Source organism: Manis javanica, chromosome 6, assembly GCF_040802235.1.
Source record: "Manis javanica isolate MJ-LG chromosome 6, MJ_LKY, whole genome shotgun sequence".
Lineage (NCBI taxonomy): Eukaryota > Metazoa > Chordata > Mammalia > Pholidota > Manidae > Manis > Manis javanica.
In genome coordinates, this window is record NC_133161.1 from 52,330,213 (window position 1) to 52,356,888 (window position 26,676).

Below are 26,676 nucleotides of genomic sequence, written 5' to 3' on the forward strand. Positions count from 1 at the left end.
CCAGTAAGGATCAATGAAAAAGTAGAAGTGAGCTTACCATCAGGCTCTCGAAGACCGAACTTAGAGCACTTACATGGCTTTCTTCCAAATAAATATTCTTTCTAAATAAATATGCCTGATTTTATATTCATAGTTTTGAACCTAGCAGAGCTAAGAAAAAGAAAAGACTAGGAGGGTCCTTAAAATTAAAAAAATGTATAGTAAATATAAATTTGTATTCATATTTATTTATTTATAAACAAATAAAAATAATAAAAAATTAAGGTGGGTTCCCCAAAATCTGACATGTCTCCTGAGATAATACTAAGGAAGTGCTTCCTAAGGACTGTATAATTTAGAGCCTCCAATTAAGTGCAAATACTGCTGCAATGGGTAGCACACAAAGTCTTATCTGTCATTTATAGGGAGAAAAGGGAAAGCATAGAGTGTGAGACCCTACAATGAATGGGGGAACCCAGAGAGAGAAAGCAGGGTGATATCCAAGTGAGACACAGGCAATGACCAGATGGGATGCCACCACAGTCCTCGGAGTCTCTGGACACCATAGTTATTGGGTCCTGGATGAGGTCCATAGGTAGGGGGGAAGGGTTGAAAAGTCATACACCAAAATGTTGACAGAGCATTTATCTTTGGATGGCATGAATATTTTTGTTCTCCTTTTTTTGTTTGTATACCTTCCTCTCAATTATAAAATAGACATAAATTCTGCATCAGAATGATTTTTAACATTCAAAAAAGATTCTACATTTCCAAGCAAAGAGTACAGAGAAAATACCTCACACTCTTGGACCGAAGCCAGACTGAACTGCTTAGAACTTGGATAATGTTTCAGATGCAGACCCTTTTACTGGGTGATTTTGTATTTCCAGATAAACATATCTATTTGGAAGAACCATTTTCCTCCTTGAAGTTGATTCAGGCTAAGAGTTTTTAAAGCTATGTAAAATTGAGTCTAGTTTTCTTATGGACGTTGTAGAGACCATTAGGATAGGAACCTTTACCAGATCTCATTCAGTGTAATTCAGTTCATTTCTACGACCACTATTTACTGAGTGCCAGAATGCGGGAGGCACCAAGCTGAGTAAGGCTTGATCCTGGACCCCAAGATGCTCAAAGCCGAGTGAGTGAGATAGGCCGGAAGGCAGGAGCTGCTGCTGTCCAGGCTAAATGCTCTAGCTCTGTTAACTGGCTGGGCTAAGTGCTCTAGCTCCATTATTAACTGTTGCTGCCTCAATCTATTGGTCTTGACCCCAGAGACAGAGAGAATTTTGGACAGCACTTCCCATGTAGGGCAGCTTCTCTCAATAGCTGTTCATTAAGCATCACCACCAGCACAGATGCAGATCAAATTTAGGCTTCTATTCCACACCTGGGATTTTAAAACCTTGGTCCTAGTCTCTGGCTCTCCTGGGGAGACCTGTCCTGGAGCACTGTGTCCCTTTCAAACCCACCAGCATCTCCTACTTTGCTTCCATCAGGTTTCAGTCACGCAAGCATGGCACTTCCTTCCTTAAAAACAGGGGAATGAAATTCAAAATACCTGTCTGTGATTTGCCCCAGTTTCTTCTGATTGCCCCAAACATCCACTGCACTAACCCTCCTTTATCCGTACTTATAATAAGTCCCATGAAATGGAGACACAGAGGGTGGAGGGAATGCAGAAGAAATGAATTCTAACTGGGAAGGGGTATCTGAGAAGGCTTCCTGGAGAAGAAGCTGTTTAATCTGAGCCTGAAAAGATGGGTGTGATTTCAGAAGGTGAGAGCCAGGCTTTCTGGTGGTGGGCTCTCCGTAAGGAAAGGGCAGGGGCTAGACAAATGGAAGGTGGTTTTGGAGATGGTAGATTGGAGCCGGATCAGAGATAGGTGCACTGCTCATGGAGAGGTGTGTCTCAGGGGAGGGAGTTAAAGGTGGAGAAATGATTTGCAGCTATTCTGCAAAGGATCTTGGATGCCAATCTTGGTAGTATTTAATGTATTCTTTGTGCATTGGAGTAACCCTAAAATATGGTTGAGGGGGAAGCATCCATGGAGTCATGTGTGCTGACAGCACAGAATCCTTCTCTGAAAACCTTGCCACACAGCGTTTATTCTTAGTTCCTGTCCATAAAGCAGCTTGCCTAGAATGAGGTCTAGGAGGTTACGCTCCTGCACTAGAACTTCGTAATCAGCCCCCAGAGGCCTGTGAAAGTATACTTTCTCAGAGCAGACACTTATTTCTTCCTCTTGTGCTCTACAAAGAAATGTTTATTGAGCCAAGACAAGATCCACAGGAGCGTGCTGGTAAGCCCGAAGGCACTGCAACATCATGACAATCTTTACAATCTATCCATGTCCAATTTAAACACAGGAATCCAGGAATACACAGCAGGCAAAAGGAACATGTGAAAAGTAGACTTCCCATTATTTTGTTGTGAAAAATACCAGGTATTCACTCTTGCCAAGAACCTCTATCTCTGGACAGAGGAAGTCAGATTCTGCTCAAGGAGGCAAACAGGTCTCAGGGAAAAAACACATTAGAGAAATAATCCCTCCAGAGTCATTCTGAAAATTGCCTTTGCTGATCCATGTTGGAGAAAACAAAGGGCATTTGATGAATTCAGCTGAACAAAATCCTGGAAAACTATCTGAGTCTTAAAAAATTTCAAAGCAGAGCTTAAAAGCATTAGTTGGCCTTTGTGAGTTGGAAAGTAATATGCATGCACACGCACATACACATGCACCGGGGCATCCATGTCTTAATGGTGTCATTTTTTGTCACATAGTGTCTCTAATCTAGAGTAGTATTATTTATTGTTGATTTCCAGTGGGGAGTGGGAAGTGGAGGGCTAGTGAGAGGTGTGAATTTTAAGACTCCAGGAGTGAAAGGAATCATGTGGTCTTTTTTACCCGGAAGAACCTGAGTCTCTTATGCTTATTATTGTTGTAAAAGTGGAAACACTGAGTCTTGTGGATGGGAGTTCATCTTGAAATTTTATGGCTACATCTTATACATTGAACAAAGACATCTGAAATACATTTGGGGGGCATGTGTCCAGGGGAACAAGCAGAATTCTTACTATTCTATATTTATCTGCTGTGTGTTCTCTGTTCTTGGAACAGGTCACAAGAGGGGCAAACAGAGTGTATAATTATCTACTCCATCCCTCCATAGCCCCTGAACTTGCCTCAGCACACCTGTCCAGGCTGTAGTACAGATCTTATGTCCTGTGGCTTAGTGCTTCATGAAGCCTAGAGATGGTGGACACTCCGGCCATCTCTCAGCTGGGCCTTGCGGGGGCTGACTTGCCTGCTGCCCTCACAGAATCAGCCTAGGCAATGGCTGCTGCAGCAGAGCAGCAGCTGAAGGCCTAGGACCCAGGTGAGGCAGAGAGCATCTGAGGAGGCATGTAAATGGGTTCAATACAGGGAGGAGCCAAAGATAGTTACACTGGATTTTTATAAAGACCTGCACTTCTGGCCAGATTATGTAACAGTCTTAGGCAGGAGAGAAAATTGTTTACAATGTGTCTCTTAGTTGGTTGGATTTTGGGTGTATCATCCTGTTTGAGCACACAGGCAGGCCCTGTACCCAAAAGTATGAACATAGGCAATTATTTTTAAGGCCTTGTTGTTCAATGTCCTCACTTGTTATAATGGTGTACTATCAATGTGTCTATATTCAGAGTCTTACCAGGGGCTGTTTCAGCCCAAGAAGGGGGCTCTGCCCAGAGCAGTCCTGAGATGCTGTTCTAGAATGTATCTCAGCACTGAATTTTTTTATTTTTTTAAAATTTTTATAAAGGTATGATTGATATACACTCTTATGAAGGTTACACATGAAAAAGCAATGTGGTTACTACACTTACCCATATTACCAAGTCCCCACCGATACCCAATGCAGTCACTGACCATCAGTCAGCACTGGATTTTTAATGGACATTTATTAAGGACCAGACCCTGTAAGAAAAGACAGGACAAGTTGAAGAGCACACAAAGCCTGCTTGTAGGCCCTCACTTTGCAGAGGGAGAGGCCCTCGCTGGCTTCCCTGATTCACATTGAGGAGGAAGCAGGGTTAATCTCAGGGTCTGCAAACATCTGCGCCTTGAGCGGGCCTCACTCTCTTCAGGTGTTTGCTTGATGTCACCTTCTCAAAGAGACCTGCCCCGAGCCCCCTATTTTTAAATTGCTGTACCTCTGATCCCCTCACCCTACCACTGCTTTCTTCTCCACATTTTGTGAAAGAACATTGATTCCTTGTTAGGAGCTAATACAGGGATCTGGGGTTACATCTATCTGATAAACCTCTGTTCCTGGGCTGGGAACACAGAATGTTTCTCTTATTTCTGTCTTATCTGATCACAGTGCCTACGATTGCATAGGTGCTCAGTAATGTTTATTGAAATTAAATTTAGTTGGTGATGACCTTGAGTCCCTCCTTTCCCAGATGTAGAAAGAGCCCTAATGCACAGTGTTTCTGTCTTCTAGGATCTGGGTGTCTCCAGACATAGCCATGTGGAGTGGAAGGCTGGTTTGGGGTGGAGGTGGGGTTGATTCTTGTTCTTTTTCCCCAAATTCCTCCCTAGTGAGTTGCCCATGTCCAGGCAGATGCCTGCTGCCCTGGCTTTCCTTGCCTGTCATCTCTGAGTCAGCCTGATGTAATCACACCCCTCCTGGCCAATTGGGTCCTAGATCTCCACTATCAAAACATCATTTGCATCTCTCACCTCCTTTCTGGGTTACCCAAGATAAGCAATGGGAGGAAGTAAAAATAGGACAGAAGAGCCAGGAGATTCCTGGACGAACTCTAATGGGTCACCAGGTCTTCCTGGGCCAGGTCACATCTTTGCTTCGTGCCTGATGGTGGGTTCTATTTTCAAGAGTCAGCAGCCTGCAAGCAGGCAATGTGAAGAGTTGCGGCAGAAAATCTATACAGTTTTTTCAGTTCTGGAAGACTGACAGGAGATGTTTCCAGCCACTTTTTGCTCTGTCTGCAGCTTCTAGGAAGCATGCAGAAAGTTTGTGGACTGCACAGAATCTCTTTCTGTGGTTGTCAGGTGAGAGTTTTTGTGTGGAGATGAAGCCCTTCTCAGTAAATCCATTCCCTGTAGCCCCGATGGGGCCTTAGAGGGGACGTCTGGTGTTAGATAGTCCTTTATCCCTTGTTATAATTGGGAGATGGAGGCCAAACATCTTGAAAATGCAGTGTTGCCTCCTGCTGCTATCCCTCTGGGAAAGTGTCTTTTTGGTTAGAGTCGGACCAAATGGAATTGCACCAGGGTGGGAAGCCAGGTCGGGAAATCCAGGTCCTCTCGATGGGAGAACTCCCCTGATACCAGGATTCCCTTGCTTCAAGACTTTGACTGTCATGGCTTTCAATGCCGGCTGGCCATTTGGACAGTGGGCAGCTATTATGGGGACCCAGATTCCTTTATTAGCTCCTAATAGGTAATCAGTGTATTGTGAGAGAATGAGGAGAAGAAAGCTGTGGGGGTAAGGAAACTAGATAGCTGGTCCAAATCACGTGCCCTCTGCCTTCTTCTCAAGTTATCTACTTTGCCAGGACATTTCCCCTACCTCTGCCATAAAGCTCATCCCCACCCCTATCCCTGCCAGTCCCTACACACACTTTCTCTAACACCAACAGAATAGGATAGGAAGTGGTCATAAACTCCAGCTGGGGTCCCAGCAGAAACGTGTGAGGTTGTCATTACCTTCAGGTTCTGAGTCATAAAAGACTAGGGAAGTCAGGTCCTCACGATTCCATCTGAAGCTGCCTCCAGGTGCTGCTTCTCCTCATACTCAAGCAGAGGTATGGCAGGGCTGACCCACTTCAGCATGAGGCTGGGATTTCTTGGGGAATCCCACCACCATTGGGAAGCTCTACTTGGTCACCATTTTTCTCAGTGAAGGGTTGCATCACTGGGATGGGAGGGGAGAGTAGGCAGCAAGGTCGTGGGCCGGCCTAATTCTTGCCACGGCCTCAGTGCAATTTAGCACACCCGTGTGAAAGCCAGTGTTGTTATCTGACTGAGCACGAAGGACTGGTTAAAAATGAGAAGAGAAGTAAGGAAATATATCTGGATGTTTCTACTGATGTTTGGATTTCCATTGTATCTTGAACTGGGATATTCAACCCTATAGTGTAGATTCAAGTGGATATTGGCCTGTGATTTGGTCTGGTTCATTGGGTTGAAATTAATTTTTTAAATGTCTCATGTGCTAGCATTAACAGAGACTCCCACCTATTATCATAATTGTAAGTTATAAGTGCCTGCTGTGTCTGGGAAGTTAATAGGCACAGTGCAAACCCAGGGTTTGCTGTCTATTAATGTTGTTGGCTATCTATGTATCATGATCATTTCCAAGTATTTGTCATGGCTTCTGTGAACTGCCTAACAGCCCGCAATAGGTAGAAATCACAGTTATATAAATACGTCTCTTTCTCGTTGTTGCCCTGAACTGATTTCAGTTCTTGATCAGGAGGTGTGTTCAATGTCATCTGCTATGTATTTCCCATTAGCTCTTTCTAAAAGAATTGGCTTCTCAGTGAGCAGTGTTCGATGATATCATCTGTTTGAAAATGTATGTTCACCCACTTCAGGTAGAGAATATTCCTTCATAACAAATGTAAGTATATGAAAGCCAACTGAAAATGCAGGAACCGTCTCACTGGTATTTATAGTACCTTGTCTGAAATGGCCAGGTGTGTACCAGGGGTTCCTTGCATAGCCTGAGAAGGATTAGGGAGAGTATTCATACTTCATTTGTTTGCCTCTCCTTTGGTGGAAGCTCCTGACACTATGATTCCTCAGACTGATGTCTGGGAGAAGAAATACTGAAGGATGAATTCCATTATGCCATTTACTGACATCCTGTTTAGGCTCAATCTGTCCCTGTAGGGGATTCTCTACGGGGGAGCACATCTGATGGGAAATAGATTCTGTGTTCCCAATAAGTCAACAAAGGTAATCACAAGTTCTGAGTTTGGTAATGGAAGTTGTCAATTTGGGAGCCAAAAAAACTGGACAGATTCTGCTCTTCCTCTAGGTGCTGTGCTCTGTGAGCTTGGCAAAATTTTCAAAGACTGGGTTAATGTTCTATAACTAGAGCTTTATCCACATACTGAAAATTATACTGGATAGAAGATCTGAATTCAGACCTCAGTTCCACCAGTCATCAGTTTGTAGCTCTCTTAGCCTTCAGCCTTCTTGGTCATAAAATGGCAATAACCATAGTCACCTCCTGAAAACACTTTGAAAACTTATGGCAGACATTTGAATGTAAGCCATCATCATCACCATTACAGTATGCCCATTAGCTCCTTTTCTTCCCTTTACTTTACTTTTACTTCCTGTTACTTTAAAAACTGGAGCAGTGTCTTTAACAAGCCTAGTGATTTCCTGAGTTGTTTTTGTGCTTCCCATTCCCCTTGCCTGGTAGAGGTAAATCTTCTGACAAGCCCAGGGAAACCACCCACCTCAGGCCCCTTTTAGAAATAAGAAGCTAAGGCAGCAACTGGTCTTTCTCAGAAAGGTTGAGGGATTTTTTAACTGTCAGAATCTGCACTTTTTACCTGCCTAATAATATCTTTAAGGTGGATTACTAATTACCTAGTAAGGGTAATTAAGATAAAATCAGCAATAACATCTTTCCTTGAATTTCCAGAACTGTATGCAATTTTGTATAGTCTTAAAAACATCTCACCCAAGGTTTGCATTCATTACTTAAACAATATAAAATAAAATATAATGTTCTTTTATTATTGCTTACTTTGGGAAACTAACCATTCTAATCCAGCCTGAATGCTTTGCACACTTATGAAGTCAAAGTTTCCTCACTTCATCATACTGGATTTGGTGAGTGATAAGGCATTTCACTGGTCTCTGCCCTAAAAATGTGTAGGCATTATGGTAGGAGGTAGTGATGTGAGTCAGTGACCTTGACTTGCAAGGGTTGGACAGCTAGAAGGAAGCACAGGTTCGGTATTGCAGGAAGATCACCTTTATCTTGGTTATTACAGATCTTTAGGTCTTAAAGATTTTATCAAGGACTTGAAGTTCAAGTCCTAGTAAGTATGGAATACAGAGTCCTAAATTTAGAGCTGGAAGACACTTTAGAGATAATTAAAACTCCAGCTCGCAAGAGGGTGGTCCAAGGACTGGCAGCATCAGTATTGCTTGTGAGCTGGTTAGAAATGCACAACCTGCAGGCCCCGTCCCAGACTACTGGGTCAGAGTCTGCATGTAACAAAATCACCAGGGGACTGGAAGGCACATTCAAGTTTCAGATGCACTAGTCCAGCCCACTCCTCTTATTTGATAGGTTACCGTACTAAGTTACAGCATGTCTAAACGACATGTTCAAGAGCTTACAGCAGGTTACTAGCAGCACAGGAACCATCTCATATCCTAATCTGGTTCCTAGATCTGTGAATTGGAATAACAGTGAGTTATGGTCCTGATCCCAAAATCACGGGCAGGATCTCCCCATAAATGTGCAATAGTGACATCAAGCAATGAGGATTCAAGAAGTCCATTCTCAAGCTTGTTTAAACTAAAATTTCCACACTGTTTGTATAAATGGGTTTGTTCTCACCGAAGTACCACAACTCTCCTGATGGCAGTTTACTCTGATTGCAGATTGATTACTTAGGTGCTTTGAAAATGGGAACTGTTGCAAGACAGCAAAGAGGAATGTCACTTTGCGTCCACTGCATAGGGTAACCTGGCACCGTGTTGAGATGGGCCACCTCAGGGCCTTCGCTCTTGCTGCTTCCTTGGCCTGTGATGCTCCACCTCTGCATGTGCCCATGGTAGGCTCCATTTTATCATCCAAGCCTCATCCTTGGAGAAGCTTTTCTCTGTCATTCTGTTTACAGTCACCTTCCCTCCACATCCCATTCCTCTGAGTCACACTCTATCCTGTTGTCTTGTTTTATTTTAATATGGCAACTATTAAATGAAATTATGTAGTTTAATGATGTATTATCCATCTTCCCTCCCAAAGCATATATATTGGATGAGAGCAGGGACCTGGCCTCACACACAGCTATGTTCTATTGATCAACAACAGTGCTTGACACAAATTAGGTGCTAAATGAATGAAATAGTGATTTAGAACAAAGTTTGCCATGTTCATGGTGAGGATAATTGTCAATAAGAGCTAACATTTACTAACTTTAGAAATGTGTGCTACGGGCTTTGCATACATCATCTAATTTAATTTTTTTATTTAAGTTTCCAAAAGCAGGCACTAGTGTTGACTGTATGGAAGTTGTGGCATTAAATGTCTCTTTCTAAAACTGACTGAAATCTGGGCTTGATTTCAGGGCATTTACCTAAAGGAAAGCACTGCCTGGTGTTCTGCACAAAGTGGTCCACACTCGCTGAGGACCTAAAGGGTGCAAACTGAACTGGCGGGACCAGGGAAATCACTACACCCAATACTGTGTCTTGGTCCCCTTGCCAAGTTTCCTTTGAGCACATGGACAGGGACAGTCAGACTTAGAGGGATGGCTTGGAATGAAATGTCCTGATACACTTTTCTGAGTGATGATGGAAAGGTTAACTCTTCCCCATTACCCCTTGCATGACCTGAAAAATAATTTATAATGAAAAATAAATTGTTCATTGAGAAACAAGATGCCAACCAGAGGTCAATCCTTGATCCTTTTTCTTTTCACAAAAAAAACAAAGCAAATAGGCCAATTTTGGTCTCAGTCATCAAGTACATTTCGTGGTGCCTACAAAAAGATAAAGGGCGATAAATTTGCCCTCAGGATGGCAGCTCAGTATTTCTGCTCATTTTTCTTCCTAATTAAAAATATCCCAAAGGGCTCAGTCCCCTATTCCACTCTCCATCTTGGTTCCCACCAGCTCCATGTATCCATACGAGACAGCTGTACCCAGCTGACTCAGTGGGGCTGGGCTCCCCAACCGATCAGGAAGTCAGCCAAGAAGGCATGTCTATAATGAGAAGCAGGAGGAGGAAGAGAAAAACAACTTGAGTAAATGCATTTCATTCCAGAGAAGAGCTTTTTAAAAAACTATTTAACATTTGAAATTCTATTATTATTTTTGGCAGCACATGTTGAGTCCATGTCTCTTTTTGGCTACTTTTCTAGTACTTTATGTATCTGGAAGCAAAATTTGCAACTGATTTCAGTAACACTGGGAAAGATTTCTCAGTGTAATTATAGAAGGTATTTAAATGCTATCAAAATGTTATATTGTATACTCACCAAATAAGAGGCATGGTTTTAAAATGACCATATTAAAGACCTATAATATAATTGGTCTATATGTCCTTGACATAGAAACGCCTTAAGTATTAGTCATTGCAGAATTAACTATGTAACTAAAAGGTCAAAAAATCCAGTCAAAATTACCCATAAATTCTGAATCAATTACCCAATGCAAAAAAACAGAAGGATATATAATACTGTGGGTGGTCCCTCCCATCACATGGTCAGTGGTAGGGCCTGGTCTCTTCATTTTAATAAACTTTCATCAGGGAAAATTTCAAATATACACAAAAGTAGACTATGTATCCATCATCCAGCTTCAACAATTATCCATGAATTGATCCTGTGCATTGATGGTGAGAAGAGGGGATAATGAGATGGTCCTTGTGACAGCCAGAAAGGCAAAACGATTATCTGTCATGGTAGGAATGGGTCTATAACTCGTTTGCCATATTAACTATTTGAAGCTGTACATAAAATAGGTAGTTTGCAAACTTCATGCCAACTTCTGCTTTAGGACATCAGACAAAAAAGTTTTTAAGTTGCATTTATGATCTGAAATGAGCCCATCATTGTTCTAGATGTTGTGATGAAAATAAAGCAGTCATTAAAATATTAGAATGGTAGACAGTTTCTGTTTGCCCTCCCACATACCACCTTCCCAGGAGCCCACCCTAGCTTGCATCCTGGGAGGCTGATCTGTAAAGGCTTCATCAAAAGCCTCCCTGCCTTCTGGCTTCTGCTGGGTTGAACCAATGGGTGGCCAGGAGAGGAATACCAGCAGGACACTGGAGAGTGGGAAGGTAAGTGGAGTAGGTACAGGCTCATATAGGATGGGAGGCGGTGCTTAACTATCCAACCAACAAGGTTTTTATTGGTACGAAAAGCAATTGTCTGCTCAACCTCACGAATCTGCAAGGAGATGCAAACCAAGCCACACCCATTAGAACAGCTACTATGGAAAAAAACAGAAAGTAACAATTGTTGGTGAGAACGTGGAGAAACTGGAACCTTTCAGCATTGCTGGTGAAAATGTAAAATGGTGCAGCTGCTGTGGAAAATAGTATGGTGGTTCCTCAAAAAAATTAAACATAGAACCACCATATGATTCATACTCAAAAGAATTGAAAGCAAAGACTTGAACACATACTTGTGTACCAGTGTTCATAGCAGCATTATTCACAATAGCCAGCATATAGAAACAACCTGATGCTATCAATGGGTAAATAGATAAACAAAATGTGGTATATCTACAAAATGGAATGTTATTCAGCCTTAAAAAGAAATGACATTTTGACACATGCTACATCATGGATGAACCTTGAAGACATTATGCTCAGTGAAATAAGCCAGATACAAAAGTGCAAATACTGGATGATTCCACTTGTATGAGGTACCCAGAGTGGTCAATTCACAGAGACATGAAGCAAGTGAGGGATTCCTAGGGGCTGGTAGGAGGGGGCATTGTGGAGCTATTGTTCAGTGACTACAGAGTTTCAGTTTGGAAAGATGAAAGAGTTCTGGAGATGGATGGTGGTGGTGATTGCGCAATAATGTGAATGTACTTAATGCCACTGAACTCTACACCTAAAAATGGCTAACATGGTAAATTTTATATGTATTTTACCACAATTTTAAAAAAAGCATTAGGTGGGCTTTGCATTTCACTTATAAAGGAAGACATGAAAACTTGGAGGAGTGCAGGTGTACAAGATTAAAATAGGCTTCCCACTCCCAGTAAACCCAGGCCATTAAACTATTGAATTTCATACAAAAAAAGTCCTCCTCCTCTTCTTTTAAAAATGAGAACCTATAATGTATATTGACATGTTCTCTGGAGGAAGGTGAGAACCAGAAAGCTGGCAATATGGAGACCTTCTGCAGGGAGTTAGGACAGCCCACAAAGAAAGGCAGAGAAGGAAGGGCAGGTAACAGAAAGGCTGTGATCAGACTGTCACCACACCACTTTGAAGGGGTGGTCTGATCCTTCTTATCACGGAGACCTACACACTTGATTAGTAGCTACAACTTTATGTTATTTGTAGAGACCTGGCCATCAATATTGGTCCTGACACTGATTGTTCTAAGCAAAATTTTGCACTGAAAAGGAGGCTTAATGACCCAAGTGCATGAGGAGTTCTGTAAATTGTCTCTTCAATTACAATTTATTTCAAGGGTGAGGCCTAAGGATGATACTGAAATTAGAAAACCTGAGTTTGAATGAGAATAATGTGCAAGTGATTTATAACAGGAAGAACAATATACCCTTATACATTTGCATATTAGTTTTCTGCAGGTCTGAGATTCATGACGGCACAGAAGGGGTCCGCAGTGGTTCTTAGATATGTTCTGGTGGCAGAGCCTGGGTGTCATGCTGAAGCCACTGCATGTTTGTGTCTCATGTGCACAAATTGTGGTTGGTAACAACAGTTAAAAAGTTTTTGAAGAAAAACTCAAAGTTGGAAATACAATGTTCACTAACTTTATTTTCTGCACATTAGGAAAAGGCAAGCATTAGTTGGATTTTAAAATTAGAAAAGTTCAGATATGCAGATTAAAATGTTTCTGCTTTTGCTTCTATAATCTCTCCTTTGCCAGCCAGTATTTCTGTGAGTCAGTTACATCTAAAATGAAAATCTAACTCCTTCGAAAAGCAAACCCAGATCCTAATATCTATCAGGATCCCAGGGCATTTCTTTCCACAGTTGATTCTAACTGCCTGCTTATTCCCACTTCCCAAACCCAGACTCCTAATACACCCAGTTGAACTTTATCTTCTAACTTCATTCAATCAAAAATATTTATTGAGCACTTAACAGGTACAAGGATTATATTCTGGTTTCTTGGGATAAATTAGTGAAGAAACAGATAAGAATCTCTGCCTTCTTGGAAGCTTACATTCCAGCACACTTTGAAGGTAATTCACTGTCAGATATTAATGGATAAAAGACATTGATTTCTAAGGGAGGTGGGATCCATTCAGTACTGCAATGTAGAACTGGTTTCTAGCTACTGCCTTTCCATCACCATATCTGATGGCAAATAATTTGAGTAAGGATTATTAAAAGGAAATATTCTTATGAACTCAGTATGGGTTTTGAGTTTCTCTGACATTTGGACCCTACCCCAGATGGGACAGCTGGGAGCCGGATAGAAGTTACGGGCTAGTAACCCTTAAGAGCAAAGGTTAAATCAGAGCCAGGAAGTAGTTCGTCCAGAGTAGTCAGTGCTAAAGAAACTTCTCCCCCTCCACCCACTCCAGGCAGTATACTAACCATACATTGCTTGTAAATTTTGGACATATATTTTATTTCTTCGCACAGAGCTCGGTAATGACAGGAAAACTAAGGAGTTGGGGTATAAACAAAGCAGAATGGGGAAGAAGAGGGGAGGAGGATGGAACAGGCTAGTGGCTTATAGTCCAAGCAGTGTCACCAAGCATGAAGACAGAAATGATTTAATGTCTCTCATGTTGCCTTCCAATCTAGGCCAATCCTTTTGAAGTATAGTACAGCCTTGAGAACTTTAAAAGACTCTTTGCAACTCAAAATCTGAAAGTGTTAGGTAATGGGGGAGTAGCGGCTTATTTCCTTTAAAAAAATGCATTAACATGTAAATATTAATGAATTCAGTAAGTACCTTTTGAAAAGCAAATAAGAAAAGTGAGCTTGTATATTTATAGCTTTTACTGCATGAAAATTCTGACTCATAAGTTAAGACTTTATTTTTTAAATTAAAATTGTTTTTTTGAGATACTTTAGATGCCGTGTATTTTTTAATTTAAAAAGATGTAGCTTATTTTGTAGATAGTTTTTTCAGGTAGGAGAATACTATTTGGTACCTCTCTTGTGCCCATCATCTAAGATCTAAAAAATTTGCTGTTCATTAGGCCAGCTGGGAGGAGAAGTTATAATTTCCTTGGCTTTCTAAAAAAAAAAAGACAGTTGACATTTTGTGTCTTTTGAATGTGGGTGGGAAGATGACAAACAGTGGAGCAAGGTCATTAGGCCTCTTTGCAAAAGTTGGTTAAACTCTGGAATGTGTGTTGGGGATGGAGGCAGAAGAGAAAATTTCTTAGCAGAGCAGCCACTGAGCAGAAAGGCCAGTAACTGACTGCTGAAGTCCTTCAAAAGTGCTTGGATTCTGCAGGGCATTGAAACAGCTTCTTGGTCAAGGCTAAAAAAAGATCCTAATTGGGACTGACAAATTAGTTATCTCCTGTGTGAAACATCTTCATTGTTCTGTTTAAGTGAATTTTGTTATGTTTCATGTTTTCCTCTTTGATGCATTCTAGACTTTTCTTTTCATGGACCTTCTTTAATCCTTATAACCACTTCGACTTAAGTAGTAGACAGTCTCTTCAGCTATAAACTTGAAGTATAACTATTCCCCAGATTAAATTTCTTAACCTTTGTTAGCAATAAATTGGAAAGACTGCTTGTCTGTCTGCAATGCTGAGATGTGTGTAGATACAAGTCAGATTCATAAAGAGATGGAAAGACAGAGTTGGCCTATGTTAGCTTATTCTGAGAAGATTGAATTCTGTGTGTGTGTGTTATTTTTTGGTGGGGGAACAATGTTCAGATAAAAAAATTACAGGTCCTCCATTCCATTTACAAGTTTGGGAAATGGGGGTGAAGGAGGTACTGATTAGGAACAAAAGCAGTAAATTATGGGCCATCAAGAACTTTTCGTTAATTAGCAGAATTACCATTGGTATTGGTCTGGACCCCATAAAGGCCACTTAGGAGACAACTGTGCCCATGCTAAAGCCCTGTGCTGCAGTCCCTTGACACCAACCTCCCGAGAGCTTCTACCTTCTGGGCTAGTAAAACAGATCCCTCCGTCAATATCCTGCAACAGATCAGTCCCCTTTTTAATTCACTACTGCTCCCTCTCAAGATCCTCCCCTACATATACATTAGGGATGTCCTAAATTTAGGGGGTGGGCAAATAGTACTGATTTGAATAGTACATTAGTAGGCCACAGAGGCTTTCTAAAACTCTTTTAGAAGGCTTATGATATCAACATCATTGTAATTCAAACATTACTGTAAATGTACATATAAATCCCTGGTTTTAGTTTGCCATTTATTGCCTACTCTCATATTGGAAAAGTATCAAATGTTAAAAGACATAGTGCTTCTTTTTTTTTTATTTCAATTAAGGTATGATTGATATATACTCTTATGAAGGTTTCACATGAAAACCAATGTGGTTACTACATTTACCCATATTATCAAGTCCCCACCCAATGCAGTCCATAGTGCTTCTTTTTAACAATATAAAAAGCAACATGAATGTTCATGACAGCTGAGATTAAAAGCTTTGGTCAAGAAAAGCTTTATAACATTTTGTGGGAATAATGATTGGTCAAAGTGGAGTACTTTCCCCTTGAGTCTAATGCAAAGTAATTGCCTTGAACACCATTTACCTTGCAAATTGCTGAGATTCCCTGCTCACCCAGACCTCCACATCCTGAGAGCTTGGGAAGCCTAAGGGTTGTGAAGACTTATGAACCAAACACACCCTCCTACATAGTGCTGTGATATGGGAATGGAAGCAGGAACTAAGGTCCTGTTAAGTTTTTCTAATTAGTTGGGAGGTAATGGAGTTAATCCGGCAGCTGTTGTGGGTAATAGCATGTTCTGACTCTTTCTTGTCTCTTTAGGGATAGGCCTGTCTGAGTTTCTATCTTCTGAGCAACCCCAAACCTTGGCTGCCTTCACTCACAACCCAATATAGCCAATGTGTGACTGGGAATGGCTGGCCACAAATTAGCATGTGAGGATTTATTGAGGGGTGGTAAGTAGAGAATATGCCGAGTGCGTATCAGAAACATTGCCCCATAACTCAGTTTGACACCAGGGCTTATGAAGAATTCAGGGACCCTTTTGAGTGGCATAAACCCTGTTGTGTTTTATGTGTGGCAAGCTCTTGTTAAAGAATTGTATCTTTCTTGAGGAGCTGCTGTGACACACGTGTTGGGAAGAATGCATACACCAAAAGTTCCCCCCACTTTTGATAAAACAATCAACTGTCCTTTTGCCCTAAAAATTTTGAGATGTAACTAGAAACTATAGATAAACACAATCATAGATGAATCTGAAAGGATGGTGTTGAAGGAAAATGGGTTTCAGCAAAAAAGAATAAAGTAAGATTGACAGCACAGTATTGCTTATGTATATTAAAAACACAAACACCAATGCCGTTGCACATTTGATCAGGGTGCATGCATATCAAACACTGAAGAGTGACGTGCCTGTGGGGAGAGGACTGGGGATTGTGAAGGGAGACTAGAGTTGAGTGGGTTACATAAAGTAAACTAAGCAAGGACCCGGTATGGAGCAAGGATGCTGTGCTGTGAGCTGAAGAGAATAACTGATGCTCAACTTGAGGGTCGAAGATAAAGGCAGAATAAAACCTTGTGGTTCCTGTGTTAGGAGTGAGGACAGAGATAAGAAGGGAGGTCCCTGAGCACAGGGAGTAGCAAGGGACCCCACTTAGGTCATGCGTCCTCTCCATCTTGCCCTCTACCAGGCTTTCCAGTGGAGTCTGGAGAAGAGGCCATGCCATAGGGCAGGGGTCAGCAAACTGTTTCTATAGAGGACATATGGAAGATATTCTTGTCCGTGTAGGCCAGATGGTCCCTGTTGCAATCACTCAGCTTGTTGCTATAGTGTAAAAGCAGCCATAGACAATCCATAATGAATGGGCATGGCTGTGTCCTAGTAAAAGTTTATTTAAAAAACAAGTGGCAGGCTAGATGTGGCAGGCTGTAGTTTGCTGACCCTTAGCATAGGAGCTGGACCTCATCCATTGGCATGGCCTCACCTCTTAACAGAGGGCCCAGAGCAGAGCCTCTAAGATGATTCTGTCATTCCAAAATATGACCTATAAGGACAAATGCAAAGGCACTGGGCTTATTTAAATTCAGAGAAAAGGAGCCTGAGGTCCACAGGGGCTTTCATGATAAGAGAATCTCAGACACTCTGAGCATACGCTGCTGGGATAAATAATCCATGGGAAGTTCACATCATTTTTCATTTGATCAAGTCAAGAGCATGTTTCATAAGCAAATGCAAATGTTCAGGAGCTTTACTGAGTTTGTAGCAAGTGGCATGAATTTACATTCTCCTTCTCCCGGAACTGTATAAAAAGGCTCCTACATAAAAAGGCTCAGACATCCAGGCTTAGGCCTTCCGCCACGCTGGACAGGACGCTGTCTAGGCAACAGCTGAACCCATGCCTGCACCTTGTATTAAGGGAATGTAAGGCAATAATAAAAGCCCTCAAAATGGTCATTTCTAGATGAACAGACTAATCAAGCACTATAGATTCAAGCACAGTGGTCATCAGCGCTATTTCACATAGCAGCAGGAGGAAGCAAACACATCAAATGCCTGGACTGCTTCTCACCTCCACCCTTGCTTCTAGTTGCTAATTATTGTCTCTTGAGGCACCTGCCCCATTTTGTCCACCCGGCCTCTTAGGCTCTCTTTCACTACTGAATCCCCAGCTGTTTTCCAGCAGAGAGACAGCTTCTTCTGGCACTATACCAGATGTGGCTGACATCTTAATTCAGCCCTGTAACAGTACGCTTCGCCATGACCATCCATTTGTTCCAAGTTAGATTTCCCTGGTACTCTATTTGACTCTATACTTTCTTGCTATGGCTCCTCTGCCTTACTCTCCTGAGAAGAGGCTGTAAGGCAGAAAAGGACTCCTTTAAAGTCTGTATGAATTAGTGTCAGTCATAACATTCACCCACAGAATTTGCCAAAGAGTCCATGGGTCAAGAGAGAGATCAGGAGAATCATTAGCTAAGCACACTTGTCTGTTGGGGCCCATCAGAATTTTACCCCAGGGCCTGTACATCCTGACGATGACAGGGAGGGCACTCTGCAAGCAGACAAGTGGACTTGGGGAATTAATAGTCAGAGTCTCCATGGACCTATTATTCCCATGTCTGGTTATAGATCCAAAATATGGCAATACTGAAACTTGCTCATGAAGGAAGTACATTGTGTTAATTTCTAAGTCTTGGGAAATCGCCCTCAGTCTGGTTAACTGTACCTGATCTGAAAGTTTACTGGTAGAGGAGATGCAGAAATGTTAATCCAACTGCATCCTTCCTATAAATAAATGTTACCTCAATGATTCAAAACAATGCAAAAAACTGTTCCTCAGAGCACACCCACTGAAGCCTTGAATGCTCAGTAACAGCGACATTTTTATTTCCAGTGTTGCACAGGGATGAAGGGAAAGACTCACATGACCACCGAGCTCCTCTGTCTCTCCCACTCTCCCCAGGTCATCCATGACTGTTTTCTCGGTGCTACAACTCTGTCCTCTTTGCCATCCTTCCTGTATCTGGACCCTGCAGGCCAACTCCCTGTGTAGCTTCTGCACCTTCACAAATCTGCATTTCTCTAGAGGAGGAAAAACAAGGGTGCCTTCTCCTTTCCAGACACAAATATGGCAGTAAATTCGAGCGAGACACAGAATTCCTTCCACTTCTGGTGAATGTATGGGGCATTTTGTTTGAAGCGGCAATAGACCCACCTTTAATTAGTGATATAGAGGGCCAACATCATTGAGTGCTTGCTGTGTGTCAGGCACTGTGCTGAACCCTTTGTACATATTTTATCCTCACAACAATCCCATATAAGAAGTAGTAACTGAATATTCTTTTAAATGGGAAAACTGAGGTTTGCTAAGGTGGGTGGCTTGATCAGGGGTAAATTTGAAACCAGAGAGTCTGGTCCCTGCTTTCAGCCTCCACACTATAGTAAGGAAAGGGATAGAGGAGGTACCAGCCTGAGTCCAGCCACTTCACGGTTATACAACTTCTCATGGGAGACCGTTTCCACGATCCCATGTAGGATTTACTGAAAGCAAACTCAAAATACCTCATGGGTTAATCTGGTAGCCCACACCTTATCACCCTCCTCCCCTTATCATGCAGTCGGTCCCTGTCTGTCCAGGGAATATAAACTCAGGTTATTATTAGCTGAGGAATAATTATGAATATACATATATATATATATGATATTTCATGTAAATGTTAGAAGTATTAATACCTTTTTACTGTCCTGTATCATGTTTAAAGTATTCTCATAAAAGGACATTTTGATGCCTACCATCTAATCTCTTAGAACAGAGTTCTGTTTAGATTTAATGTGCACGTGGCATAAATCCTTAGTACGATAGAGATTGATGTGGTTTGTTTGTTTTCCTAAGGAGGAATGTTTGTACCTGGCCTGCTAAAGAGATGCCACTGACCCATTTGCAATGGAGCATTTTTCTAGACTACTTTCTTGGTACCTGTTTTGAACAATGACACATGTATGAAATAGCCAGGCTGAGTCTGGGTTGTAGAACTGCTTTTGGAACAATGCAAGAGTAAGCGTCCTACAGAAGACCTTTCCACTAGCATTTTTGTCCAGTGGAGTTAATTATCCAAAAACTTATACACTGACAAAACCCTGGAACAACAGTAGCAATAACAAAAGCTAAGCTTTACTCAGAGCTTTCTGTGGGTCAGGGGCTGTGCTCAGCAAATCACACATATTAGGTGGTTGCCGTAGACTTGAGCACACCATTATATGGACAAATGAGGAAACTGGGGTCCAGAGAAATAGATGACACAGTGAGGAAACTAGAAGAGCCAAGATTCTAACACAGGTCCTATTGACTGTTATAGTCCTCTGAATCAAGCTGGTACTCTGCCAAGTGACAGAGTCCCAGCTGCGACAGGCACCTGGCAGGCAACTTAAAGGAGTGAGGTCTGCTGGTGCCAGACAACAGGAGTGACAGGGCTGTACCAGAGACAGTGTAACCTAGCAAAAGAGGAGCTGCCTCTCACATGGGGCAGATGTGCAGTGGAGGGTGGCCAGGACTTTTGATTTGTCCAGGGTGACAAAAACTGGAGTTTCAAGAGAAATCTCCCATTTTTAAGATGTTGACACCTAATTTAATTAAAGTGCTCTGCATGTCAGCAGCACACACCTGCAGTTCCTGCTGAGCCCGCACGCCTCCATCTTCTGCCTCTGCTGCATTGGCTTCCACAATGCTGTGTCTCGATTGCGAAGTACTTCATGTCAAATATCAGCCTTCTATATGGAAGTGCTCCTGGATTCTCAGCTCTGATTTTCTACTGAGCTCATGCTGTAGAAGAATGCAGAAAGAGGAGGTGAACCATCCATTTCAGGGTCCCAAACCACTTTTTCCAGCGCCAGTGCCAACTGCTCCCTCAAGCTTTTCTGCATCTTCTCTGCTAGGATTGATGTCCCCTTGGCCTGAGTTCTTATGAGGCTCTGTTGACACTACAGCTGGTTGTGTTCTACATATCTACTCCTAGTACATCTCTCCTCTCTCCCCTATGTGGTCAGCCTCTTGGGACAAGCACACTGTCTTACTAATGACCCCATCTTCTCCAAAGCCTGAACTCAATGCTTAATAGATTTGCCTTTCAAGTATTTACTGAATTAAATACAAAAATTGCAGTATAGTTGATGCTTGTCTTTATACTCTTATTAGTTAGGAGACAGAGTCAGTTGCTTTAATAAAGAACTAAAAATAGAGCTACTTTGCCTCTTTAAACCTGTTTTCTCATCTTTTGAGTGGGAATAATTACCTAATCTATAGGAATCCCTTAATAGTGATTTAATCTAAATAATGAATGTGCTAAATACGTTTTGTTACTATCTGAGTCCCCCCCCACCAATATTCACATGTTGAAGCCCTAACTCCCAGTACTTCAGAATATGATTGTGTTTGGACACAGGGCCTTAAAAGAGGTGACTGAGGTCATACGGGTGGCCCTAATCCAATCTGATTGGTGTCCTTTCAGAAGAGGGGATTTGGACATACAAGGGACCCCAGGAAAGGGCGGCACAGAAGAAGGACCATCCAAAGACACAGGGAGAAGGTGGCCACCTGCAAAGGAGAGAGGCCCCAGGAGAAACCAGATTGGCTGTCACCTTGACCTTGGACATACAGCCTCCAGAACTGTGAGAAAATAAATTTCTATTGTGTAAGCCACCCAGCCTGTGGTATTTTGTTGTGGCAGCCCTAGCAGAGAACACATGCTTCTTGCTTTGGGCATTTGCCTCTTTTTAGTCATTCAACTTCAGAAAATAAGAAATGAGCATCTGATTGAAGTAAATGACAGAAAAATGTACTTTGGGAGAAAGGCCATCTTTACCAAAAAACTCTTGTCTTCTGGACTAATACCTAGGAGATTGCTGGGGAACACCTGTGTGGCAGATCCTGTTCATGCCTTGCCCACATGCCCTCAGGACTCACCCTGTAGCACACACCAGGCAGACTTTAAACAGCCAGCATTGTATTTGTGTGTGTGGAGGTTTTTTTCTTGGTGCCTGTAACCTACTCTGTCAGGGCTCAGTGCAGACAGGCAGCACCAGGGAATTGATGCCTCAGGACTGATGGGAATTGGAGTATAAATACCCCAGCTTCTCACCTTCAAGTGGGTAACCCCAATAGCTCTACATTGCCTCCAGAGTTCTCCGCAGGATGCAGCTCCCTGAGTCCTTGGGAATATACCTTTTATTGGCTCCCTTCCTATTCCTGTTGAAGTTTTCCATTCCTTTACCACTGTTCTGGAAGCATTTCCTACTCTTTGCTCTAGAGTTCTTATTTCAGGGTGTGATTCTGGGGGAACAAGAACTGAAACAACCTGCTTTCTGGCTATCTATGTGTGTATATGAAACTTCCAGAGTTAAAGATGCTGCTGTGGACTTGAATTTAAAGAGCTGACACTACATTGAATTCTTTACAGGGTAAGTAGTCCTTCCACTGGTGATGGACAACTTCCTGCAGCTTCTCCTTGCAGGGAACTGTGCCTTGTGTAGATACCTTTGCATCAAATCAACCTCTCTGCATTTTTTCTTCCATAAATACAAAAGCCCAAACTTTTCTATGCTTATTGGTTATTTGTTTTACATCCACCCTCACCTGCTTATTGGCTTTTATTAGCTTGTGCTCTTACATCACATGCATATGTTGGGTAGGTGTGTTTGCCTCACTGTTGTATGATTTTAATAGGTTGTTTTGTGGCTGAGCCAGATATTTCCTTATGGGATTGCTACAATAACTGCTGTGAACTTTGATTTGTCCATGACTAGGGGTGAGGAGATTGATTTTGAATAGGAATTCAACAGACTGTGACAGAAGGAAACTTCTTAGGAGCAATGCAAGCTGACCTGTGTTCAATAAAACTTCCCCCAAAACAGCACCACTGACCTAAGCCTGTTCTTTACTTACAGGCTGAGGGAGTGAAGGTTGAAAGGTGTAGGTGGTCTCAGCAACTATTGAGAACAATGCTAATATCATCCACATTCAGTAAATTTCAGCATTCTGGGCTCCCGCAACCCTCTGTAAACTATTTACACCTGCACCCCATGGCTGTGGCATGAGGGCAGATCTGGCGTAAGGCTCCAGATGAGGGGATCAGCTGAGCCTCACCTTACGATGTGTGTCCCTTCCTCAGGGTTTTGCAGGTAAAACAACTTATTTTTGCCTGTTTGGGGAAGCTTTTATCATAGAAGCCATTTCTTAGTTGTATCTTTCATGAATCTTTTATTTCAGTGCATAAATCCTAAGAAGCATTGCTGCCTTAAAGGACTTATAGGAAACAGTTGGGGGTCCAGTGTTTAACAAGCAGTCAGTGCTACTAGGTCTTCTGCACAGGGCTGAAGGCCAGAACCACAGTTTTGAAGGGCTGTGGCTGACTCTCTCCATGCTTCCCAGCCACCTTATTTAGTGTCTGCTCATTTACTAGTAAAAAGGAAATAATAAAAGTGTGTAGCACTCATATTATTCTCCATCTAATTATCTAGTAAATTCTTCCCTATTAATTAATGTATTACATGGAGGGAAGATTTCAAGTAGCTCTGGGTAAATCTACTAGCTCATATAAATCCACCCATTACATCCAAATGGACTTCCTTTAAAGTAGGTCATTCTGTAAAATGACAAGGGTCTTAATCCTTCAGTTTAAACATGTTTTGTAATTGGAATATTAGCTTGGCCCTAATGCAGATGGAGTTAGCAATGAACTGCAAAAACAAAATTCCCAGAATCTGTTTCCTAAAGTTATTATTTATTTATTTTTGTTTTAATAATGGTGAGTGAGTTTATCAGACTGAAGATCTGACATCATCTTATTATTGTAGAGAAGGGCTCTGAGCACCAAAACTCCACTTGGCAGCTCATCAACAGTGCATTGCATCTTTGCCTGCATCTCCCCTGTATCATCTTGCTGGGTTTTGCTTCTGCATGTTCACCTCCTCCTTTCCTCTCCACTCTGCCTTCCCTAGCCTAAGTTGCCATCACCTCACCTGGTGGCACTGTAATACTTACAAGCTAGCCTCCCTGAACTTAATTCTTGATATTCTAGGCAACTCTGCCTCCTATTTCCTGGCAACCAACCCAAAATGTGGCTGCTCCACCACGTCCCTTCCCAACTCAGAAACATGCCATGCTCCCTATGGCTCACCATGTGCCTTCCAGGGTCCTCTGCCTGGCTTTAGAGGCCCTCCATATTCCAGCCTGTCCCACACATCCCAGCATACTCTTGTTTTCACTACTCAACGTGTTTTGATTTCTGCTTACCATAAAAAAACCGATTGTTTCCAGGGCCTGTGGTTATGGTTGTACATGTGCAGTTTCAAATGCTGAAGGGCATTGTTCATAGAGATCGTCACCTCAATGCTTGCCTCTAACATTGGTGTTAGGCAGCCCTAGTCATTTCTGCTTCTGTCATTTTTTCCCTTACCATTGCTTTTCTGTTTAAATCCTTCTCATCCTTCAAAATATACCTTAGCTATGATGTCTTCCTTAACAATTCCAATTCTCAGTTTTCTCCTCCTCTGACATTCTGGAAGTCTTATAAGCTCTTGCCTTCAAAAACAATTTCTACAAAGACTCCCCAGCTACAAAGGACATGAATCATTTTTTTTATCCATCTTTCCATCTCTGCAGAAGAACACAGTAGAGCTTAGCAACTACTGAATAGTTTTCCCTGTTTTCAAATGTGATTGTTTTAATTCTCCCAGTTTCTGAACCTCTTGAGGGAATGGATGCTTCCATCCATATATGTAGGTAGCATGGTGCTGGGCACAGGCCTGGTGTTCTAGAAATATTGCTTGATTCCTGGGCATGATCTATGATTAAACCAGAAAGAAAAAAGAAATCACATGTTGATATGTTTCCGAAGATAAAATCTATATTACCTCTAGTTTGATTACAGAGATACCTAATGTGAACCAAAGGTGTGATCTTGAAGCAATAAGGCCCTTCCCAGAAAGATGTCAGAATTGTCCAGAAAGAAGAAAAAATTAATCAACCAACATATTGCTTTAAACCAACAATAGTAAGGTAGACTTCAAGCAAGGCAGCTGCAATTAGTTAGAACAGCGAGTAACTATACAAGGTTATTAATATGCAAACTGGAAGGCAGAAAAGCTAAAAAAACATAATCTCTGCCCTCTTGTTAGAGATTGAAATATTATGAGGATTACCTGTTGTCATGGCAGAAAGTATTCTAAATACATATCCAGCAGTAACTAGGAAGAGTCATAACTTCTCTAGTAAATGCTCTAGGAAACACAGCCACAGAATTCCATCATCCCATCTGTCTTTTTCTTCTCAGGGAGGATCTGCGCTGCCTTAGAAAGACAATGCAAAACTGAAACAGAAAATAGAGTTGCCTCCTGCAAATGCCTTCTTTTGGCATTTTCTCTTTCAGCATTTTACCTCTCATATCTGATCCTATGGTGATGGCCACTTCTTTAGGGTATCTTTAGGATTTGAACATAAATGGAAACGATGGATTCCCATTTGTTTTGCCCCTCCCCAGACTGCCTTTAGTCACTCCAAAAAGCTCTCTGACAGTAGATACTGGTCTACGCTACACATACCAGTGCAGAGTGTCAATCTTTGCTCATTTTCAAGTTTATTTTTTTGTGATGGGGGGAGTGGAGCGGGGGAAGAGGAGTTCAGTTTGTCCTAGTTAGGTGACCACTAAGAGAAGGAGTGATCCTTCAAGCTGTAGTTGAATTCATAATTAATGCCTTGGTGTTATTGGGCAGCTCACATCTGTCTTTGTTCTTGGCTGTCTATACCTGCCTACACTTAGGAAGTTAGGTTCTAATCCAAATGCCTTAGGTCTTAGAAGATTCTGTTACTAGAATACGTCTTTTGAAAATCTGGTGAAACCTATTTCTCTTTTATCAGAAAAGCACACAGACATTTTCCATATAATTTCAGGAGGTGCCTGGCCCTTCTAAACCCTGTGGACACCAGACTGAAAAGAATGATAATCTCTAAGATGCCTGTACTTCTGACTGTGCAGCACATCCTAAGTACTGTGCACAAAATAGCTCATTTATTCCCTAAAATAATCAATCACAGGTTCTGTGATTTTCCTCATTTTAAAATGAGGGAACTAGGGTTAAAGATATGGACTTTCAACCTCTCAGGACTGGTAAAAGGCAGTGAGAAGATTTGAATCCAACCAGTCTGCCTCAGCATCCACCATGTTACATGCCACTTGTTTAAGGTTCCTGGATTGGGACCCATAAGGAAAGATGATAAGCAGTGAGTTATTAAAATACCCAATGCTTCCAAATCTTTTTTATGATTTCATGGACTCTTGATTTCATTCCTTCTTTTCTTCTAATGGCTACATTATAATACAGATCAAAAAACCACCTTGTCTGTATACCTTGAGAAAAACTATTAATACTCTATAAAAAAACATAAGACTGATCCTCTGTAAATAAATACGAAATTCTGTTGTTACCATTGTGTATGGTATCCAAGAGAATGTTACAAACCTACATATTTGAAAGGTGAAACATTATCAGTTTTGATCTGGAATAATAAAATTACAATTCCATGTAATGCCCACCAGGCAGAGGGCAATACTATAAGCAATGGAGAACTTACACAATATTCGGAGGAGTGACATCAGTCCTTGGGAAGTTAACAGCCAAAGAGGAGTCACGGATAACAAATATGTAGACAACCCAGTGAACTGTGACCCAAACTGGCTCATCTTGAATTGCCTGGTGGACTGAGTCAGATTCTCTCAGTCCCAGCGCAGGTTTTCACATTTTGCCAGGAATAAACAGAAACTTTATGACTAACAGCTTTTCTTCTAAATCAACAGACATAAAAAAGCACCTGTAGATGAAAGATATCGTTAGCAGCTCTGTTGTAACAGTTATGAATTATCACCCCTTCAAGCTTCTCTTACTCTAGGTCTTTCCCTACCAAGGGACCAGGACATAGGGAGAGAATCGGATGAGTGTCCCATTTTAATTTTCTAAGAAAGTTCTTCATTGATGCTCTTACCAATATCACCTCTTTTAAGTAGGTTTATTTAGAAGTAGAGATTGATATGTTTTTGTGTTTCTTTTTAT

The 26,676-nt window shown here is 41.7% G+C and overlaps 1 long non-coding RNA gene across 1 annotated transcript; it reads right to left on the bottom strand.

Annotated features, from left to right (window-relative positions):
* Window positions 1–9,625: 9,625 nt before the first annotated feature.
* Window positions 9,626–24,914, bottom strand: LOC118972908 (uncharacterized). The gene is made up of 4 exons (XR_005062040.2): window positions 24,772–24,914; window positions 20,237–20,395; window positions 18,500–18,657; window positions 9,626–9,947 (listed from the first exon to the last, which is right to left on the bottom strand). It is a non-coding gene; the product is annotated as an uncharacterized lncRNA (long non-coding RNA).
* Between the last annotated feature and the right edge of the window lie 1,762 nt (window positions 24,915–26,676).